Source organism: Humulus lupulus, chromosome 6, assembly GCF_963169125.1.
Source record: "Humulus lupulus chromosome 6, drHumLupu1.1, whole genome shotgun sequence".
Taxonomy (NCBI): domain Eukaryota; kingdom Viridiplantae; phylum Streptophyta; class Magnoliopsida; order Rosales; family Cannabaceae; genus Humulus; species Humulus lupulus.
This window is the reverse complement of record NC_084798.1, coordinates 26128745-26150190: the sequence shown is the minus strand read 5'-3', so window position 1 is coordinate 26150190 and position 21446 is coordinate 26128745.

Below are 21446 nucleotides of genomic sequence, written 5' to 3'. Positions count from 1 at the left end.
ACTTACTTGGCAAATCTTACACCTGAATTGGAACCTCTAAATGTGAAAAGTGCTCTCACTAACCCATGCTGGAAACAAGCTATGTTATCTGAATTTCAGGCACTGCAGGAAAATCATACGTGGAGCTTGGTACCCTATACTCCAGACATGGCTGTGATCAACAACAAATGGATCTTCAGAATCAAATATAACAGTGATGGGACTATCAATCGACACAAGGCTCGTTTAGTAGCAAAGGGTTTCCAGCAAACACCGGGGATCGACTTCCTTGAGACGTACAACCCAGTTGTCAAACCATGCACTATACGGGTTATCTTCTCTCTTGCAGCAATCAACAAGTGGGAAACACAACAAATCGACATAAATAATGCTTTTCTGAACGGCAAACTTCATGAAACTGTTTACATGCATCAGCCCGAGGGATTCATCAACACTTCTTTTCCCAATCATGTCTGTAAACTCAACAAGGCGATTTATGGACTACGCCAAGCACCTCGTGCGTGGTTTGAACAGCTGAAATCATCTCTTCTCAGTTGGGGACTCAAGGACTCAAAAGCAGACACTAGCCTCTTTTACTCAGTCAGTGGTACGAAGCAACTCTTTGTCTTAGTCTATGTCGACGATATTTTAATAACAGGCAATGACAATGCTCAGATTCACCGTCTTATTGTCGATCTTAACGTTCGTTTTTCCTTAAAGAAGCTTGGCCCAGTGCAATACTTCCTCGGTTTCGAAGTCACTTGCACGTCTGATTACATTCTCCTGAGTCAAACAAAGTACACGAGATACTTGCTGAGTAAAACCAAAATGCTAGACTCCCACCCTCAACCGACTCCTATATGCCCAAGCTTTAAGCTCACTCTTGATACAGGCGTCCCATTAGCTAATCCAACAATGTATCGATCAGTCATAGGTGCACTACAGTACTTGACCCTAACGAGGCCAGACATATCTTTCGTTGTGAATAGACTTAGCCAGTAACTAAAAGCTCCAACTACGGCTCATTGGACAGCATGCAAGAGAATCCTTCGTTACTTGACTGGCACATTATCTCAAGGTCTCCGCTTCACAAGCAGCTCCTCCCTTGATCTTCACGCATTCTCAGACGCCGACTAGGCTGGCAATCTAGATGACAGAAAGCCGACTTCAGGTTATGTAGTATACCTTGGTGGCAACTTGATAAGTTGGTGTTCAAAGAAGCAGTCTGTAATAGCAAGATCCAGCACGGAGTCAGAGTATCGTGCGTTAGCTCTAGCAACGGCTGAACTCGTATGGCTGCAGTCTCTCTTTGCCGAGTTGGGATTGTCTACGTCTGCATGCCCGATTATATGGTGCGATAACTTGGGAGCTGCCTCGTTAGCTTCAAATCCATTGTACCACGCTCGTACAAAGCATATTGAAGTCGACTTACATTTTGTACGTGACCGAGTCTTAGATAAACTACTAGATGTTCGATATGTAGACTCAGCAAATCAAGTAGCTGATATATTAACTAAACCCTTACCAATAACTCATTTTTCTAGTCTTTGTAACAAGTTAGGACTTCACAGTACGTCCAACTTGAGGGGGGTGTTAGAAATATTGTTAAGGGTAGTTAATAAGGGATTAGTTAAGCTGCTAATGACTGATTAGTTAGGCTGTTATTAGTTCATACAGCTGTCTGTAGCTCAGCATAACTAATTCCCTTCGGTTGTAACTGATTACTGTTACACTCTCTCTATATATATCATCTAAGTTAATCTCAACATCACGTTGAGATCATTTCACTCATTTCATCATCTGTCCACTCATCTCTCTCATTTCAGAATCGTTACAACTTTAATGGAATAATATAAATATTTAACGGAATATATATTTAAAACCAATTAAAAAATAAATATTTAGTAATGATAAAATATTATTATTATAATAATAATTAATACAAGAATAAATATTTAATAATTATATTAATATAAATTTAAATGTTATGAAATACCATTATTATAAAAATTATATATTTAATAATTTTATTAATATAAATTCAAATGTTATAAAATATTATTATTGTATTAATATATAATACATAATCCTAATTTTTATATAATTTCGGTAGAATAACTATTTAGTAATTATATGTATATACATCATAAATAATTAACACAATATACCTATATAACCAATTAAAAAAATATGGTAGAATAAATATTTAGAAATTAATATAAATTCAATTATTATAAAATATTATTTTTATAATAATAATTAATATTAATAATTATATTAATATAAAATTAAATATTATAAAATATTATTATAATACATAATCCTAATTTTTTATATAATTTTGGTAGAATAAATATTTAGTAATTATATTAATATAAATTTAAATATTATTATAATTAAATTTAATATAGTTTTAATTTTATATTTTATTATCATTTTAATTTATATATAATTGATAGATAAAAGTTTATCATCGTTATTAATATCAAAACATCTAGCTTTTCATCGTGTCGTACTTTCGGGCTAATTTATTCGTGCTTTCGTGTCATGTCTTTGGGTTTGTCATGTAGTGTCGTGCTTAAGCTCATGTCATGTCGTGTCGTTTCATGCTAATTTGCAACTTCGTGTTGTGTTTAGCTCAATCTCATATTTTTTCTTGCCGTGTTGTGTTCGAGAGCTCATGCCGGTTTTGTACCATGCTAAAAAGTTCAACTCGTATTTACAGTTTTATTTCATATAGCAACTGGATGTATAGTTTACACTCCGAAGCTAATGATAAGTGTTAACTTGATCTTTTCAACTATATGGTCAACATTCTCGACCTGATGTATCTATTTTGGAGTCTTCATAGCAATTTGGTTTAATATCCAACATGAGCATTCAGACGAGATGCCCTTAAATCGAGCAAATCTTGCACGAAAATTGAGTGTGATATGTTTAGTACATATTTAATTTATTTGTAAAATTTGGTATTTTTTTAATTTATTTTTGGTATTCTTTTGTTAATATGTTAGTTTATTCTGGGTCTATTTTTAGTTTGTTTTTTTTAAATATATTTTTAGTTTTATTTGTGTAGAATTAGTATATTTTTTTATATACTTTGGCTATATATTTGATTGATAATTGTGAACCCACTAATAATAATTTGTGGTATTGAACCTATCTTAGATGTCCTATAAAAATGCTCAAGAAAATTACATAAAACCATATTCTATAGTTCTTGAAAAAAGTTACTATCCTCCAATCTTTATGTGAAAAAAATGTGACTAGTATTTACTAAAAGAGTAATGATATGTGCATTAAAATTATGCACCAACACATACATTATACTAACAGACGTGGCAGTTTTATTTAACTAATCAAATTGGCAGTTGGTGTAATATTTTGGTGCATAGTTTTAATGCACATATTATTATTCTTACTAAAATCTAACTCAAGTAGCTAGGCTACATAAAATGATTTAGAAGGAATGAGAGGAAGAAGAGAATGAATTTGATGCACTGAGTTGGAATTGGTGAGCAAATCTCAAGCAAAATCTATGGCAAACAAAGGAGAAAATCCCCAAATGGAAGAAACTTTCTATTTGAAAATTATTCAATATTGTATTCAAAGTCAACTTTCACACTAATTCAAGAGGGGTATTTATATATAGAACCCACACAAAATTGACATCATATAGTAATAAACAAAATAGCAAATATAATACAAAATCTTCTAGACTATTTCCATTACATCATAATTCTAAGAGTGCTTATTAAAAAAAAAGCTTGTTTACAAATAATAGTCAAAATATCCAATTAATAGCTTGCTTCTTCCATTGCTTATATTATTGTATCCTCAAGCACTTAATCATTACTTAATAAAGCATTTATCATTATATTATTAAATGTAGAACTCTAAAGTGGGTTATATACCCATTAATTTAAAATCCAATGTTTTCTTATAAATAAGCATTCTTTCGATTTTTTTTTCTTTTTTTAATTTTGAAACGAGCCACAAATATATTGGAATTAAATATAGTTAGGTGGACACTGTAAGACCTAGTACTACTAATATTAAATCATTTATAATAAATTTCTACAAATTCCCATAATTGTAGAATTGTACCTGCAAATTAATTGCACAACTTATATATACATTCTTCTCAAAATCTCGCTGAATAAGAATACCTTTAGTAAACAATCAGATTTTAAAATAATGTCATATATTTTGGTAGAAAAACATCACGTGTTATAATCCACTTGGAAAAATACCATCTTAGTAAATTTAATATATATTAAAGGGTAATTGTTGGACATAGACCCTTTATAATGTTACTTGTAAAATAATACTATTATGATCATTTTTTGCAAAATATTCTCTGTTTGGAATTTCTGAGAAATGTGGGAGTATCAAAAATTATTTTGTAAAAAATTATCAAAACAACAAATTATCAAGCAAAAAGTCGTCATGGAAAATCATGCTATATTTGTTATAAAAATTCCTATAAATCAATGCATTAGAAAAAGGCCTAAACAATGGCCTACAATTAGTTGGGCAATAATCGAGGGGAATAAGCCCATGAGTTGCAGTAGATTTAACAAAGGAAGCTCAGCCCCCAAGAAAACACTCACTATATGAGCTGTCGAAGAAGTTGTATATATGATATTATATATAAATACAAATGTATATATATATGATATTATATAAGATGTGATATTATGTATTACATATATGATTTGAGTTTATAGATTAGATAGAATAGATTTGCATTGACAATATAATAGGCAAGGCAATTAGGGCAAGGGTGCGGTTGAGGAGTGTTGGAACACATAACATAACATCATGTCTGGCCGAGAGCCAACAGAAAATGAGTTGAAGCATGTGACCAAAGGCCCACGCAGCCCAACTCATACCACTCATCATCCTATCCAAACCCTCGTTTTCACTTACTTTCACACTCATCAATTTGATCTTGACATCTCAGCAAACTAAGATTCCACTTTTAAACCCATGATTTGATTCCACAACACTTTTATAAGGGTTCTTTAATATATATATAAGCAAATTTTATATGTCTCCGAGAAATTATAATTTTCATATAAATATATATATCACGCTGTATATTGTAATTATAGTAATTATTTACCAATTTTTAAAACTTATAATTATTTTACAATGCCAAAAATAAGAATTCAAAATGATTAATTGCACGAGTATATTATTTTAGACATCGTAATTTATTCGGAATTTTTTAAAAACTGGTAAGATGCCTTGTATAACGACAATGTACAACGTCATATAAAAAAATTATGTTATAGTACCTCTATATGTCGAAAATAGAAACGTCACTACTAGTAGAAGCAACATGACACCCCTACTATAAGATTTTTCTATATTTATATATATGAGTCAAATATTTATATATATGATGACTTGTTGTACAAATTCCAGTTTATATTTATGCATGTTTCTCTTAGTTCATCTAAGAAATATACAATGTTGGTACTATGATTTTATCTTAGAATATTTTGGTTGATCAATATTTTCTGTAATATTCAATGCATGTGTGTGAGGTTGGAGCCTACTTGGAGGTACAATTCTAACGTAAACTAAGTGCATGTATTTGTAGAATAATGTATGTTTTTCCAAACAATATTAAAATTGTCATATATTTTCTAAAATTCACGAGAGCATATATAGTACTATATATTTATATATGGTTCATTGAATGTTTATTAAACATTGACTGAAGTTTCTTTATTTATTTATTCAAGTTCTTCTTGTGGAAAAAACACGTTGGAATTTTCATTAATCGAAAGCATATGGCTGTAATAAATACAATATGAATACTCCAATCAATAACAATCTTCATTATAAATATATTTACCATATCATTATTTTAAAATTGTTCCTAATTATCTGTAAGAAAGAATATAGCTACTTGGGCTACCTCAGGTCCTCAAGTAGTTGGGTTTGTGTGAAAGAAGAGATTTAAATTCCTATTGTATAGTGTTACACCCAAATTCCTTAGCAAGTCGATGAGTGTCTACAACAACGAACCTAAATATTATGAGAACTACCCGAATGATCAGCCTGACCTTCGAGACCACATAAATCAGAATCGGGGTCCATTCAACCACCCAAACCCAGACTTGAGGGCTCACCTAAATGCCCAAAGGGAGCCTGTTAACGCGGTTCTTCGCCAACAGGTAATTAAGAAAAGAAGATAAAGAGATTAATGCTAATGTTGAACCGTAACAGATATATGATCTTGGAAAAGAGAAATGGTGACTCAAGACACATTTTTTAAGTGGTTCGAAGGTTAAAATCTTTCTACTCCACTAGTTAGTATTATTGCTGTATACTGGATATTTGATTACAGGGTATTTCTTACAAGAGATAATCCAACCCTTATCAACTCCCAGGGTCTCCATATTTATAGGAGAAGACACCTGGGAGTTGGTAAGAAGGTCATCCCGTGACCTTCTTACCTATCGTATCAACTCTGTGACATTCATGATTAATTCCTAAACCTGACACGTAAGTGTGGTCAAATCAATAGGTAAGGAGATAATGGGCCGCACGGCCCAACCCAGTCATGGGTGTCTGAATACGCACGTTCTTGCTGTGTGTTCGAGAAGTCAGAGGCATATCAGACACGTGATGTCTGATATGTGCACGTTTACCTTGCGTGTGTTGACTTTAAAAAGAGTAATAGCCTCCAAATCCAGCTCGTACCACGAGCTGGATGCCTAACTCGACCTTCGGCCTCCAGAGTCCGGACTCAAGTCTTAAGCAATCTTGGCGAACCTTTGGGTTATCTCGATCTAAGGAGGTACGACCTTATGATGGAAGCTCCGGTTTTGGGGATGTCCATGAGATAATCATGATTAGACCGCGGCTCAGCTCGCTAATCAGCCCGTGGGAAAATCAGGGCGTACAGAGCCCTTACAACCAATATACATAAATCAGTATAACCCTGTGCCGAGACCTGGAGCTAGACTTCCAGCTCCCCATAGCACAGGCTCCACCACCTCTAATAAACTTGGTCCAGGAAAGAATCACCAATTAGAAGAAGCATTCAGGCTCCTTCGAGAATGAAAGGACAAAGATAAGGCCTACGATCCTGATGAGGAGCTCGAGGCCTTTGCTCCTCATATTTCCCATGGGTTCAAAATACCGCGCGTGGCACCCTAAGATGGGACAACAAACCCCAGCAACCACCTGAGCACATTCAACATGATGATGCGAGCTAGCAGCATCAGCTACGAGCTTAGATGTATGCTCTTTCTGACATCACTTACTGGACCAGCAAAAAGTTGCTTTGATAAATTCAAGAAGCACTCGATTCATTCCTGGGACCAACTGTCCAAGGAGTTCAAGAAACAATTCCAAGTTTCCAGAAGCATGAAGCCCGAGGCTTCCACCCTTACCAATGTTCGACAACAACCAGGAGAATCCCTGAAAACTTACTATCAAGATTCAACATAGAAGCAACATGGGCTCACAATGTTGATAATAGTGGTCAGCTCATGGCAATACAAGTCGGAGTGTTGCCAAGAAGCCCTCTCTGGGATGACATGTAGTCACTAATCGAGTTTACTAGTCGAGGTTAGAGGTTCGTCAATGTAGGGGAAGGGAGATTAGATCTTTAGCTAACTCCTACGCCCTTAACTACGTAGACAAACACCAACATTAACTCTGCTACGACCTCGGCTACACCATCCACCGCACAACCATCCGGAGACAACACTTCTAAAAGGAAGAAAAATGAAGGAAACCCTAACAATGATTGTAATGCCCTAAACTCTAGGGACTGTTACGGTGCGCATTTTAAACAGTGCTAAACTCACTAATCGAGTGATTTGGCGATAATCATGTAACTAAGTATGATTAGCGGTTTAGGGATTAAAAATTTTGGTTAAGATATAACGTTTCACTAAAACGTTTACTGTATACATTGGGATCCCAAAAATATAATTTAAAAATTATTTACAACCAGCCGTTTTAAGCGGCAAAACAGGGTTCAACCTTAGTTCCTCTTTCAACCCTCGGTCGTGGTGGTCGAGCAGCCGCATATGTACACATCATCACCTAAGCTCTCCAACTCAATAAAAACCATGCATGTCACATATGGGGTGCAGTCTTCTTACATTTGGTCCAAGCACATGTTACCAATAAATTAATCACAAGCACGATCCTGATTCCAAGTACCTAGTGATAACCTAGTCACAACCATAATATAAAACCTCATCAAAATGAGTAAATAAATACTTCTGGACCAAGTCCTAGTCTCCGTGATGTCGAATCCTACCAAACCGGGTAGTAAGATCGATCCCGAGCCCTTAGGTTTAAGTTCCCATGATTAAAAACCCATTTTGGCCATTTTTCCCCTTTTGAGCCGCAGCCCCACTCAAGTCAGATCCAAAAATCTTCTCTGACAGCAATTAAAGCCGCAGCTCAAATAGCCCAACAGCCCTAAACCACCAGCTTCTTCAAGCTTGAGCCGCGGCGCCCAAGAACAAAGTTGCGGCTCAACCTCGAACCCAGCCAGAAAACCTCCATTTCTTCATTTAAAAACCTTCCAAAAACCTACCCATACATATCCAAATCCCAAAATCAAAGTTCCCAAACATCCCCATGATCCAAAACCAACAAAACCCAAGCCTCAATCAAATCAAAAACTCATCAAAACACAAAATCCAATTCAAGCCTAAAAACTTTAAAAACTTAGAACTTAAAACTTGAATTACCTCCGATTGAGTTATTCCCAACTAAATCCTCCGCCTAATAAGCTTCTAATCTTCCCTAGGATCGCTATGCCTCGATCCTCGCTTGAATCCGAGTCCTAGAACTGAAGTTTCCTTAAAAAATGTGATCGGGAAACGAAAATGGAACTTTAAGGGAGAGAGAACTTACTAAACGTTCTTTTTATTTCTTAACAGGTTACTTCAAGCTTAAGTAGCCTCAAACAAATCCTAACGCTCGGGGTCCCGAAAACACCCTCGGGGACAAAATAGTCAAAACCTCCAGAATTCCCCCCTGATCTTACTAACTCCCAATTTATCATCAAATATTTATTCCCATTACCCAAAAACCCGGTAATGCTCTAAATACCCCCTTAACTCACTCCGAGTCAAGTATAAATCCCGTTGTGACTTTCCCACTAGCTTACCTCCTAGGATCGTCTCATGTTGGGTAACCTTAGCGTAACCAAATAATAATAAAGCACCATACACATATCACATATATGCCAAATATGCCCGAAATGGCCAAAATATGAAAATCACCCAATTAATCATAAATGGGTTCACATGCATATTTAATACACCTAAACATGCATATTATCATTAAATAGCATAATAAATCAATTATGGCCCTCCCGACCTCCTAATCAAGGTCTTAACCTTATTAGGAAATTTGGGGCATTACAACTATTCCCTCCTTACAGAAATTTCGTCCTCAAAATTTATCTGAACTGCCCGGAATATAGATTCCGCACAACTGATTCTAGTTTCCCAGGTCATTTCCTCGACCTCACTGTTTCTGCAACATTACCTTAACTCAAGGTATAACTTTGTTCCTCTGAACCTTATTCTTTCTGTCTCGTATCTGGACTATCTATTCCTTACAGGATAACTTAGCTTTAATTCCCAGATTCACATAACTCAACACATGAGTTACTTCCAACCCATGTCCTAGCATGGAAATATATAATGCACTGTACACAACTGACTGTGCCAAAGATAAGGCCGATCCAAAGTCAACCTGACCAATCCTATCTAGGATTCAAACTGTTAAAGTAATCTAGGACTCAACTTGCCCTCATCTCCTCACCCCTTTCCATGGTGATACTTGAAGGAAGATACAATCTTCTACTTAGAACTCCACGTTCCTGCTTTTCAATTCCGTAAAACTTTTCCATTTACTCTGAGAAGTGAGCATCCAAGCTCTAACCTTTAATAATCTCAATGATCCCCTTAACTTCCTCAGGATCCAAAATCAACACCTCACCCATCTCATTCCAATGAACGAATGATAAACATTCTCAAACATACCTCATCTCATAAGGTATCTTTCCAATACTGGATAACTCCCTTTCTCTCTCTGATTTACCATCAGTCTGAGAATAATCAACTGTACTGAATTCCATCTATATACCCATTGCCTTCCTTAACCCCTCCATGACCTGGAAGTAACAATAGAGTCTTCATCTGATAAGATAGACTTTGAATTTCATGAAGGTGCACTACCTCTTTCACATAGAGGTCTAAAAATGGATCAGTTGCGTTACTTGTCCTTACTAATAGAAATGAACTCACTTGAAATAATGGTCTATAATGACCCAATGCCAACTCATACTGACCCACTATCTTGGGCAATCCCACCGCGAAACCCATTGCAATGTTTTCTTATTTCCATTATAAAATACTCAAAGGCTACAATGGCCCTACTGATTTCTGATACTCTGCCTTGACCTGCTAACATGTTAAGAACTCTACCACGTATTCTATTATGCCCTTCTCCATCTCAGGCCACCACTATAAAGCTTTCAAACTCTGATACACTGACATGATGCCTGAATGAAGAGAAAAATAGAGTAGCATGAGATTCATTCAGAATCTCCCATTTAATCCCAGTGTCCATCGGATTCCAAATCCGATCTCTATACCACAATAAACCCATACCTGAAACTGCAAAACCCTTAGTTAATCTAGCTAATACTTTCCACTCAATCTTTCCTATCTATGGTTCACTTAATCTTCTTTCCTTTTGATCTTCTCTGAGATAGTAATCTCAAGCATAAAACTGGCCACCTGGCCCACCAGAAACTTTACTCTAGTTCTGGTCAGATCATTTAACCAACATTTGCATAAGCAATCACTTCTCCTTGTTACTGAGATGTCATAACCACCTACTAACTGATTCTGATCTAAAAGAAGTCTCAGAACCCTTTTTCCAAGGTACATGTAATATCCTTACCACCCAAGGAAACTTCTGCCCCTAAAGTGTTCCTTGACCTTGGCAAATCTCCGCAGAGAATACACCACAATGCCATCGCCCAAGACGATCACAAATCCCATTCAAATAATCATTTGAATACTCTGTTCATCTGATTCATAGACACTTGGCATTAAAAAAATTCTCAAAACATACTTAGCACTCCCAGTGCTCTTATCTAATATAATAGTCTTCTGATTAACCTTCTCCCTGGTCTCTAATTGGTACTAACCAGATCCAAGATCCACCTTAGAGAATGCCATCTTTTCCAATAACTAAATCCCTTTGGTCTTACAACTTTGCTGAAGTCGTTCAAAACAGTGTCCTAGACCTGAATCTATCCCTGGCACCAATCCAATCACCATTTATCTTTTTATAAATGTAATCCTGACAATTCCCCTGGAAATACATCCAGGAACTCACAGACTACTCCAGTCTGTCCTGCTCCCACTGACACAATCTAAGTGGTATCCACCACACTAGCTAAAAGTTCCATGCATCTCCCTGCCATTAAACTCAAGCTCTCAATACAGATGTCATAAGCATACATAATCCATACACCGTGCCAATTGTCTCAAGGCTTCCCACTCTCAAGCCCAAGAGTTACTATCATTTCCTTACAATTTAGCATTACCCCACACTTGGCTAACCAATCCAAATCTAGGATCATCTCTAAATCAATCATAACAAACCTTATCCTATCAACTGATGAGTCCTTTCCACAATAATTCACCTCATCTCTTAAGTCACCAATACAGTATTACTTTCCCATCACAACATAACCATGTGATCTGCATATCATTGATATGCCTCTCTAAACGCAACAAGCAAAGAAACAGCATGTCACCAAAACCAGTTAGCACAATACAACAAAATTCAGAACTAGAAAGTTGACCTACCACCCCTGAGGAATTAGTCTCAGTCTCAGTCTCTGACTGCATCAGAACAAACACTCGAGCTGGAGACGAGCTATCCATCCCCTTCTTCTCATCCTTTCTTAGCCTTGGGCAATCCTTCTTGAAATGCCCAACCATGTCACATAAGAAACATGCTTTTGCTCGGCATTCTCCCAGATGACGCCTTTTGCACCGAGTGCATACTATATCAGTCTTCCACTCCTTCTTGCTTGGTCCAACAAATGGAGGCATCACTGCTTGAGCTCCATGCTCTCCAGCATTTTCTTGCTCAATTTGATTTCCTACGCTCTCAACAACAAGAGCCTTCCCTACCACCTGAGCGTAGGTGGAGGTTTCATGCACTGGGGCAACTCTAATGCCCTGAGCAATCCTGGAATTCAATCCCTGAATAAAATTTTCCTTCCGAGCTACATCTGTGGGTACTATGTCAAAAGCAAACTTGGCCAACCCATCAAATCTGTTAGCATACTCAGTCACTGTTGCATTTCCCTGAACGAGATTTAGAAACTCATTCATCTTAGCAGTCTTGGCTGCATCAAAGTAATACCTTTCATTGAACAGCTGCCTAAATTATTTCCAATCCATCACAGATGTGTCTCGTGTCTGGGATACTACTTCCCACCATGTTCGGGCATCATCCCACAATACATATGTCGCACAGATCACCCTATCGTGACCCATCTGCCCCATACTATCCAGAATGGAACTGATCATGCCCATCCATTGCTCAGCTCAGAATGGATCTAGGCCTCCCTCAAAGACTGGAGGGTAATACTCCTGGAATCTTCCATAGAGAAACTCCCATCTGCTCTCAACCCTAGGCTGAGCCAAAACTGGTGCCACTCCTGGCAAAAGAAAGGAAGAAGTGTTTCCCAACATGTTCCACTGTTGCTTCAGACACCTGATCTCTTCCTCATGCCTCTGCAATCTTGATTGCAAATCTGTGAACATCTGCTAAAAATTCATAGGAGTAGATGAAGAACTTAAACCCTGGCTGTAACTCCCAGCTTCATTATAACCACCACCAGGCATCATTATCTGCCTTGGATATAAATCTGCTGATTGAATCTGCAGTCAATAACTTGACCCATTAATCATGATGAGCATATCAAGAGCTTTCCCCACGGGAACAATCTTACCACACTACAATCACAAATCACTGCAGTGCTAGAAACATGCTCATGGAATTCATACATCAATCATAATCCTTGCTCTTCCAACATTCACACCATGCCTCCAATTCCAGCATGCAAATATCACAATTATATATGTTCATGGAGCAGGTAATCATATGATCACATTCATATATATATTCACAGAGCATATAATCATATATTCAAGAGCCAGGCTCTATCAAAATCTCATGCTCCTTAAAACAATGTGCAAGTAAAGCATTTACATTCTATTTAAGCAGTTAAGCACATAACTACAGAAATAGTTACCATTCCCTGAGTGGAGCTATCTTCAGTGACGAGTGTACATGCCCAGCTTGTCTTCAGGAACCATAAACCTTGGCTCGGTCTGATACCAAGTTGTAACGCCCTAAACTCCAGGGACCGTTACGGTGCGCATTTTAAACATTGCTAAACACGCTAATCGAGTCATTTGGCCATAATCGTGTAACTAAGTATGATTAGCGGTTTAGGGATTAAAATTTTTGGTTAAGATATAACGTTTCACTAAAACGTTTACTGTATACATTGGGATCCCAAAAATATAATTTAAAGGTTTATTACAAGAAAATATTTACAACCAGCCGTTCTAAGCGGAAAAACAGGGTTCAACCCTAGTTCCTCTTTCAACCCTCGGCAGTGGTGGTCGAGCAGCCACATATGTACACATCATCACGTAAACTCTCCAACTCAAGGATGGTCCAACTTTCTTTTCCCATTACCTGCACTACATAGCACCCGTGAGCCGAAGCCTTGCAAGAAAACTCAATATGCTCATGAACAGTCATATCATGGCATCAAATCATATCTAGCATGCCTAGCAAATATAGCTCTATTCAAGCATGCAAATAAATTCAAATAATGCAAGGGAATCTAGGATAAGAAATCCTGCCCTCCTGATTGGATGACTATCAAGTCAATCCTAATCAGATGAGTGATTTAACACTGGTGGTTCCATTAACCATAATGAGTGACTAACAAGCAAGTCACCATGAGGCTCAACACCCACAGCCATGCAAATGATGATCATTACGATCATACAGAGCTTATAGCTCTAAACAGATGAGTGAATATTGTTATATTATTTCATATAATATAATATTAGATTAAATAATGTGACAAAATGTGATTCTTCACACAAATGTGATTTGTCACACCTTGTAACATATTATTGAAAGTCACAAAATTGGACTAATGTGTGTGCCCAAATGTGACATATTTTGGAGTTACAAAATCAGTTACAAATTTGTAACTCCCAAATATTACCCAATAATGTGTATATTATAAGTTACACATTTGAGATTGGATTTCATAAATTCATGATGATATATGACTGTTGGAGACATGTTTTTAACTCCCAATAGGTGTTTGGAGGTTACAAAATCATGTGGGAAAGGATTTGGGACGTTTTGGAACGTTTTGGAAAAATGACTTTTTTGTGCTGAAAATGGCCTGTGGCCGCGGCCTGGGGGACAGAAGCTAGTGGCCACGGCCACTGAAAAGTCATGGCCGCGGCCACTGAAAAGTCGTGGCCGCGGCCAGTGAGGCTGACAGCCTATGTCAATTTTCAGTTTTTTCCAAATTGAACGGTTCTAACATCCCAAATAACTCCCAAATCTCCATTTTAATTCCATAAACATCCAATTAAACATTGGTAACATCCATGAGGGTTGGTGGAATTTGAAATTCAAGGGGGTATCTCAAACTCTATAAATAGGAGCCTAATGCTCACTTGTAAGACACACCATTTTTCATCCACAAAGCACTTGGCTGAAAAATACACATTGAGGCTTGATAATTCCAGAGAGCTATTTCCTAGAGAGATCCCTTAGTGCTTAGAGAATAGGGGGAAATAAGCTTTTGGACAAAGGTCTTGAACCTTGTTCAAGTTGGTGATCCCCACTACTCTACACTTTGGTTGTGTGAGAGTTTGTTTGTGTTTTCATTCTTTTGATCTTGTTGGTCTTATTTACTTGTATTGTTATAGTATTGAGTTTGTAATCTTCTTCTTCTACATCTTTTTATTTACTTGTAATTTGAGCAACTGAGTTGTAATACTTATTTAATCAATATTATCTTGTCCATTGTATTTTTGCATAGAGTTGTATTTGGTTTTTTCCATAATTCCATTGAGCAATAAAATATATTCTTTAACAAATATCACTTTGAGGTTCTGTTAAACCATAATGAGTGACTGACAAGCAAGTCACTACGGGGCTCAGTAACCATAGCCATGTGACGAGACAGTCACCTGGGCTTTCTGGAAATGGCTCCAATTAGATGAGTGAATGACGAACAAGTCACTACGGGGCTCAGCACCCACAGCCATGTGACTTAACAGTCACCGGGGCTCGCTGGCCCTGGCTCTAAATGACTAGCCTTTGGCTAGACAAGAGCTTTTAGTTTTCATCAAACTTGAGGTCGGTCCGGTATTAATGCTCATTTGAGTCATTCAATACAGATGCTGATTAGATCTAATCTTTATCGGCTTGCGTTAAACACGCTAAGTCCGTTCTTGACTTTTTAGTCAATACTAGATGACCAGTGCTCAGTACTACTGCCGAACTTGACAAGTAGGTCACAGCTTCACTGTTAATACTGACACCATTGCCAATTCTGACTAGTTAGTCAGTGTCATGCACAAGTAAGCAATTCTACCAAGCATATATCATATGCCAAATATCTAAATGTAGAGCATTCAGCATGCTTACTTAACAATTGCTAGCATAATTATGATCATGCACAAACACAGAGACTCAAGCTTTGATCAATCTCATATTCAACATTCATGGCATGCCCTAATCACATGTTTCTCGTGCATCACATGCATCACATTTAAACACTCGACCTGCCTCAATAATAACCATGCATGTCACATATGGGGTGTAGTTTTCTTACCTTTGGTCCAAGCACAGGTTACTAATAAACGAACCACAAGCACAATCCTGATTCCAAGCCCCTAGTGATAACCTAGTCACAACCATAATATAAAACTTCATCAAAATGAGTAAATAAATACTTCTGGACCAAGTCCTAGCCTCCGTGACATCGAATCCTACCAAACCGGGTAGTAAGATCGATCCCGAGCCCTTAGGTTTAAGTTCCCATGAATAAAAACCCATTTTGACCATTTTCCCCCTTTTGAGTTGCGGCCCCAAACATTAGAGCCGTAGCCCCACTCAAGTTAGATCCAAAAATCTTCTCTAACAGCAATTAGAGCCGCAACTCTACCCAATAGAGCTGCAGCTCAAATAGCCCAACAGCCCCAAACCACTAGCTTCTTCAAGCTTGAGCCGTGGCGCCCAAGAACAGAGCCGCGGCTCAACCTCGAACCCAGCCAGAAAACCTCCATTTCTTCATTTCAAAACCTTCCAAAAACCTACCCAAACATATCCAAATCCCAAAATCAAAGTTCCCAAACATCCCCGTGATCCAAAACCAACAAAACCCAAGCCTCAATCAAATCAAAAACTCATTAAAACACAAAATCCAATTCTATCTTAAAAGCTTAGAACTTAAACTTGAATTACCTCTGATTGAGTTGTTCCCAACTAAATCCTCTAGCTAATAAGCTTCTAATCTTCCCTAGGATCGCTATTCCTCGATCCTCGCTTGAATCCGAGTCCTAGAAATCAAGTTTCCTTCGAAAATGGAACTTTAAGGGAGAGAGAACTTACTGAACATTCTTTTTATTTCTTAACAGGTTACTTCAAGCTTAAGTATCCTCAAACAAATCCTAATGCTCGGGGTCCCGAAAACACCCCCGGGGACAAAATAGTCAAAACCTCCATAATTTCGCCCTGATCTTACTAACTCCCAATTTATCATCAAATATTTATTCCCATTACCCAAAAACCCGGTAATGCTCTAAATACCCCTTGTGACTTTCCCCCTGATCTTACTAACTTCCAATTTATCATCAAATATTTATTCCCGTTACCCAAAAACCCGGTAATGCTCTAATGCTCACTCCGAGTCAAGTATAAATCCCGTTGTGACTTTCCCACTAGCTTACCTCCTAGGATCATCTCGTGCTGAGTAACCCTAGCGTAACCAAATAATAATAAAGCACCACACACATATCACATATATGCCAAATATGCATGAAATGGCCAAAATATGAAAATCACCCAATTAATCATAAATGGGTTCATATGCATATTCAATACACCTAACACATGCATATTATCAATAAATAGAATAATAAATCAATTATGGCCCTCCCAGCCTCCTAATCAAGGTCTTAACCTTATTAGGAAATTTGTGGCATTACAACGATACAGGAAAAAAGAATAAGGGAGACAACCATTTCCCTATATACTCCGTGTATACCTAGCTCACGAATACATGAGAAAACATATTTGTTTCCAACAAGAATCAGGTACCTTTTAGAAGACCTAGAGCAATGCACAGTTCGAGATCTAAGAGAGATCCGAACAGATTCTACAGGTTCCACCAAGACATCGGGCACACAACTAAGGAGTGACGGGCCCTGAAGGACGAGATCGAAGGCTTGATCTCGAGGGGTTACCTAAGGCAGTATGTTAGGAACCAAAATCCAGCTCAAGCTCCACCTAATCCTGCAACACAGCCTGCCAGGGGGACAATCAGCCTTCCCCAATCGATGGATAGGACGTCATAACTATAGCAGGTGGTCCTCACATCGCAAGCTCGAGTAGGAGTGTCCAAAAGCGGTATGTGCAGGAGCTCAAAACAGGAGATGGGTCTCCCTATGTACCCGAACCTCGACCTCCAAAGCAACAAAGAGTCAAGTCCCAACCAATCACATTTACTGAGGAAGACGCCTCGCACATTCAATTTTTTCACAACGACCCCTTGGTCATAACTCTCCAGCTCGCCAATAAGAGAGTACGACAGGTCTTGATTGATAATGGGAGCTCAGTCAATATTCTTAAAAATCGAACCTAGAGAAGATGGGTTTAGTTGTACGGGACCTCAAGGCCTGTGCAACGACCCTATACGGGTTTTCAGGAGAAGGAGTCACAAGCATCGGCTCTATTGAACTCCCAATCACCTTATGAGACTATCCGATCTCTGTTACTAAGATGCTGGAGTTCATAGTGGTCGATACGCCCTAAGCATACAACATCTTGCTTGGGAGACCAGCCCTAATCGGACTAGGGGCAGTGACATATGTACGACATCTTGCTCTTAAATTTCCCACACCTCGTGGCATCGGCACACTAAAGGGAGATCAACTAGCAGCTAGAGAATGCTACAACATCTCCTTACGGGGGAAAGGCCAAGGAAGTTCACAAGCCTTTGTCATATTATAGGAAATAACAGACCAAGCCTTCGAGGTCGAAGAAGATATCGACCCGAGGGTCAAGGAAGATAGGGCCAATCTTGTAGACTATCTAGAAATAGGGAGCTTACCTAGTGACCAAAATAAGGCTCGAAATCTCATGTACCAGGTTCTGAGATATACATTCTTGGAAGGGAGACCACACTAGGGGGCACACCCTCTCGAAGAAAATAATCAGACAAGGGTACTTCTAGCCAATGATCAAGACAGACTCGTTCGAGTATGTGAGGAAATGTGACAAGTGCCAAAAGGTTTGCATCTATACCACGAGCTCCGCCTACCGAGCTCACTATGATGAGCTCCACATGGCCATTCACAATATGAGGAATCGACCTCATAGTATCATTACACACGGGGAAAGGAGGAGGCAAATACAAAATACAGCCTATCAACAACAGGTTATCAGATACTTCAACAAAAGGGTACAAGATAGACACTTTGAACTGGGAGACTTAGTCCTTCGACAAGTATTCCTGGCCATTCAAGATCCTTCTGTGAGGGACCTTACCAAATCGAGTCTATCATCAGACCTGGTGTCTATAAACTAGCGAGGTTAAATGCCGACCTCGTCCCACGAGCTTGGAATGCCGAACATCTACGACCATATTATCAATAAATAGAATGATATATCTAGGCTTGTATTTAATTTTTCTTTATCTTAATAAAGTTTGTTGTTTGCTTTCAAATTTTTATTTTATTGCCATATTACTCGTGACCTCACAATATCTAATAACCTAAGATTTCCCAATCATAGGATATTACGGGGCATAGGTGGTATAATCATACCTCATAGGCTCGAAAAATAGCACCACAAGTAAAATAAAAATCATAACAAAAAGCAAAAGTCCAATTCGAATGCTTTTTCTAGCATCTCTAACAAGAGCTTTTTCAAGCTCGAATGCTTTTTCAAGCATCTCTCACAAGAGCTTTTTCAAGCTCGAATGCTTTTTCAAGCATCTCAACTTGAATGATTTTTCAAGCATCTCATCTCTAACAAGAGTTTTTTCAAGCTCGAATTCTTTTTCAAGTATATCTAACAAGAGCTTTTTCAAGCTCGAATGCTTTTTAAAGCACCTAATCTCTAACAAGAGTTTTTTCAAGCTCGGATGCTTTTTCAAGCATCTCTAACAAAAGCTTTTTCAAGCTCGAATGTTTTTTCAAGCATCTCGCACAAGAGCATTTTCAAGCTTGAATGCTTTTTCAAGCATCTCTTCTCTAACAAGAGTTTTTTCAAGCTCGAATGCTTTTTCAAGCATCTCTAACAAGATCTTTTTCAAGCATCTCTCACAAGATCTTTTTCAAGCTCAAATGCTTTTTCAAGCATCTTTAACAAGAGCTTTTTCAAGCTCGAATGCTTTTTCAAGCATAAACTTACAGAGCTTATTCAAGCTCAAAATTCAGAGATTTTTCAAGCATAAACTTAAATAGAGCTTATTTAAGCTCGAATGTTTTTTCAAGCATCTCTAACAAGAAATTTTTCAAGCTCGAATGCTTTTTCAAGCATCTCATCTCTAACAAGAGTTTTTTCAAGCTTGAATGATTTTTCAAGCATCTCTAACAAGAGCTTTTTCAAGCTCGAATGCTTTTTCAAGAATCTCTTTCAAGATCTTTTTCAAGCTCGAATGTTTTTTCAAGCATCTTTAACAAGAGCTTTTTCAAGCTCGAATGCTTTTTCAAGCTCAAATGCTTATTCAAACTTAAACTTACAGAGCTTATTCAAGCTCAAAATTTAGAGATTTTTCAAGCTCGAATGCTTTTTCAGGTATCTCTAACAAGAGTTTTTTCAAGCTCGGATGCTTTTTCAAGCATCCCATCTCTAAAATGAGCTTTTTCAAGCACCTCTAACAAGAGATTTTTCAAGCTCGAATGCTTTTTCAAGCATCTTTTACAAGGGTTTCTTCAAACTCTTATGCTTATTCAAGCAAGTGTTTATTCAAACACACAACTCTAACTAGTTCAAACACATTGGTTTACAAATATAGTTAAAATTCTAGATTAACTAACTATATTGACAAATCGAGACTAAACTGAATGGTTTTTTGCTCGATGGTTTCGACCTCAGAACCACGAGACAACACTCAAGGACGAGGAAAAGTCTCCATTTCTACGCAAAAGATAACTAGACTTAAATGCTACACACCAATAAGTGTCTTCGAACGAGGAAGATGCATGGTATAAGTAGTCTCCAACCTTGTCATTAAATAAGGATGGACATGAGTTATCGGATACACTATGTAAAACTGTACATAAATATTCGAGTTTACACTCAAAACATGTACTTGTACCGATAAACAAGTATGAAAGCAGTTCTTAATAACATGTTCGAAATATTTCAAAGCTAGAAATATAAGGCATAATATTGAGGCATAAGCTATAAGTAATTACATGCATGAAAAGTTTCGAACATGAAATTTGAGGCATAAATAATTACTTAGCAAAAGGAAAAACAAAAGTAGCTCAATCCCGAGTTACCCAAGCCTGCAGGTACATGCTCGAAATATTTTGAAAAGGAAATGAGAAGCATAGAACCCAAGGCATAAACAATTAATAAACGCTTTGCGTAAGATTTCGAGACCAGAATCTTTGCATAATACTATTAATAAAAATATATGTTCACATGATAATAAAATAGCTCGAACACTATCTAAATGATTGTCTCTGCCCAAAGGGCACCCAATTAATAACTACATATATTACAAATAAAAACATAATAAAAGCATGGGACACTTTCCATGCTCAGCCTTCACGGATTGGTGGCTCCGGCTTCCACCTCTTCAATTTCGGCTACTACCCCACAACTGCTTTCTCGGCTGCCTCAACCTCAAGTATGGCCTCTTCCTCATCATATTGAGCTTGCCACCTCTCGTCATACTCAGTCTCCTTGGGACCAAGGAAGCTAGTTTGGAGTTCAGGGTTGGACACCCAAATGCGATACATGACCATGTCGACCATGTAATCCATTTTCTTTATGAACTTCTCAGAGAGACGGGCTTTTTCTCCCTCCATGACTTCGAAGGTGACCTTCTTTTCATTCTACAGCTCCGAGATACTATTCTTTGACGATTCCAG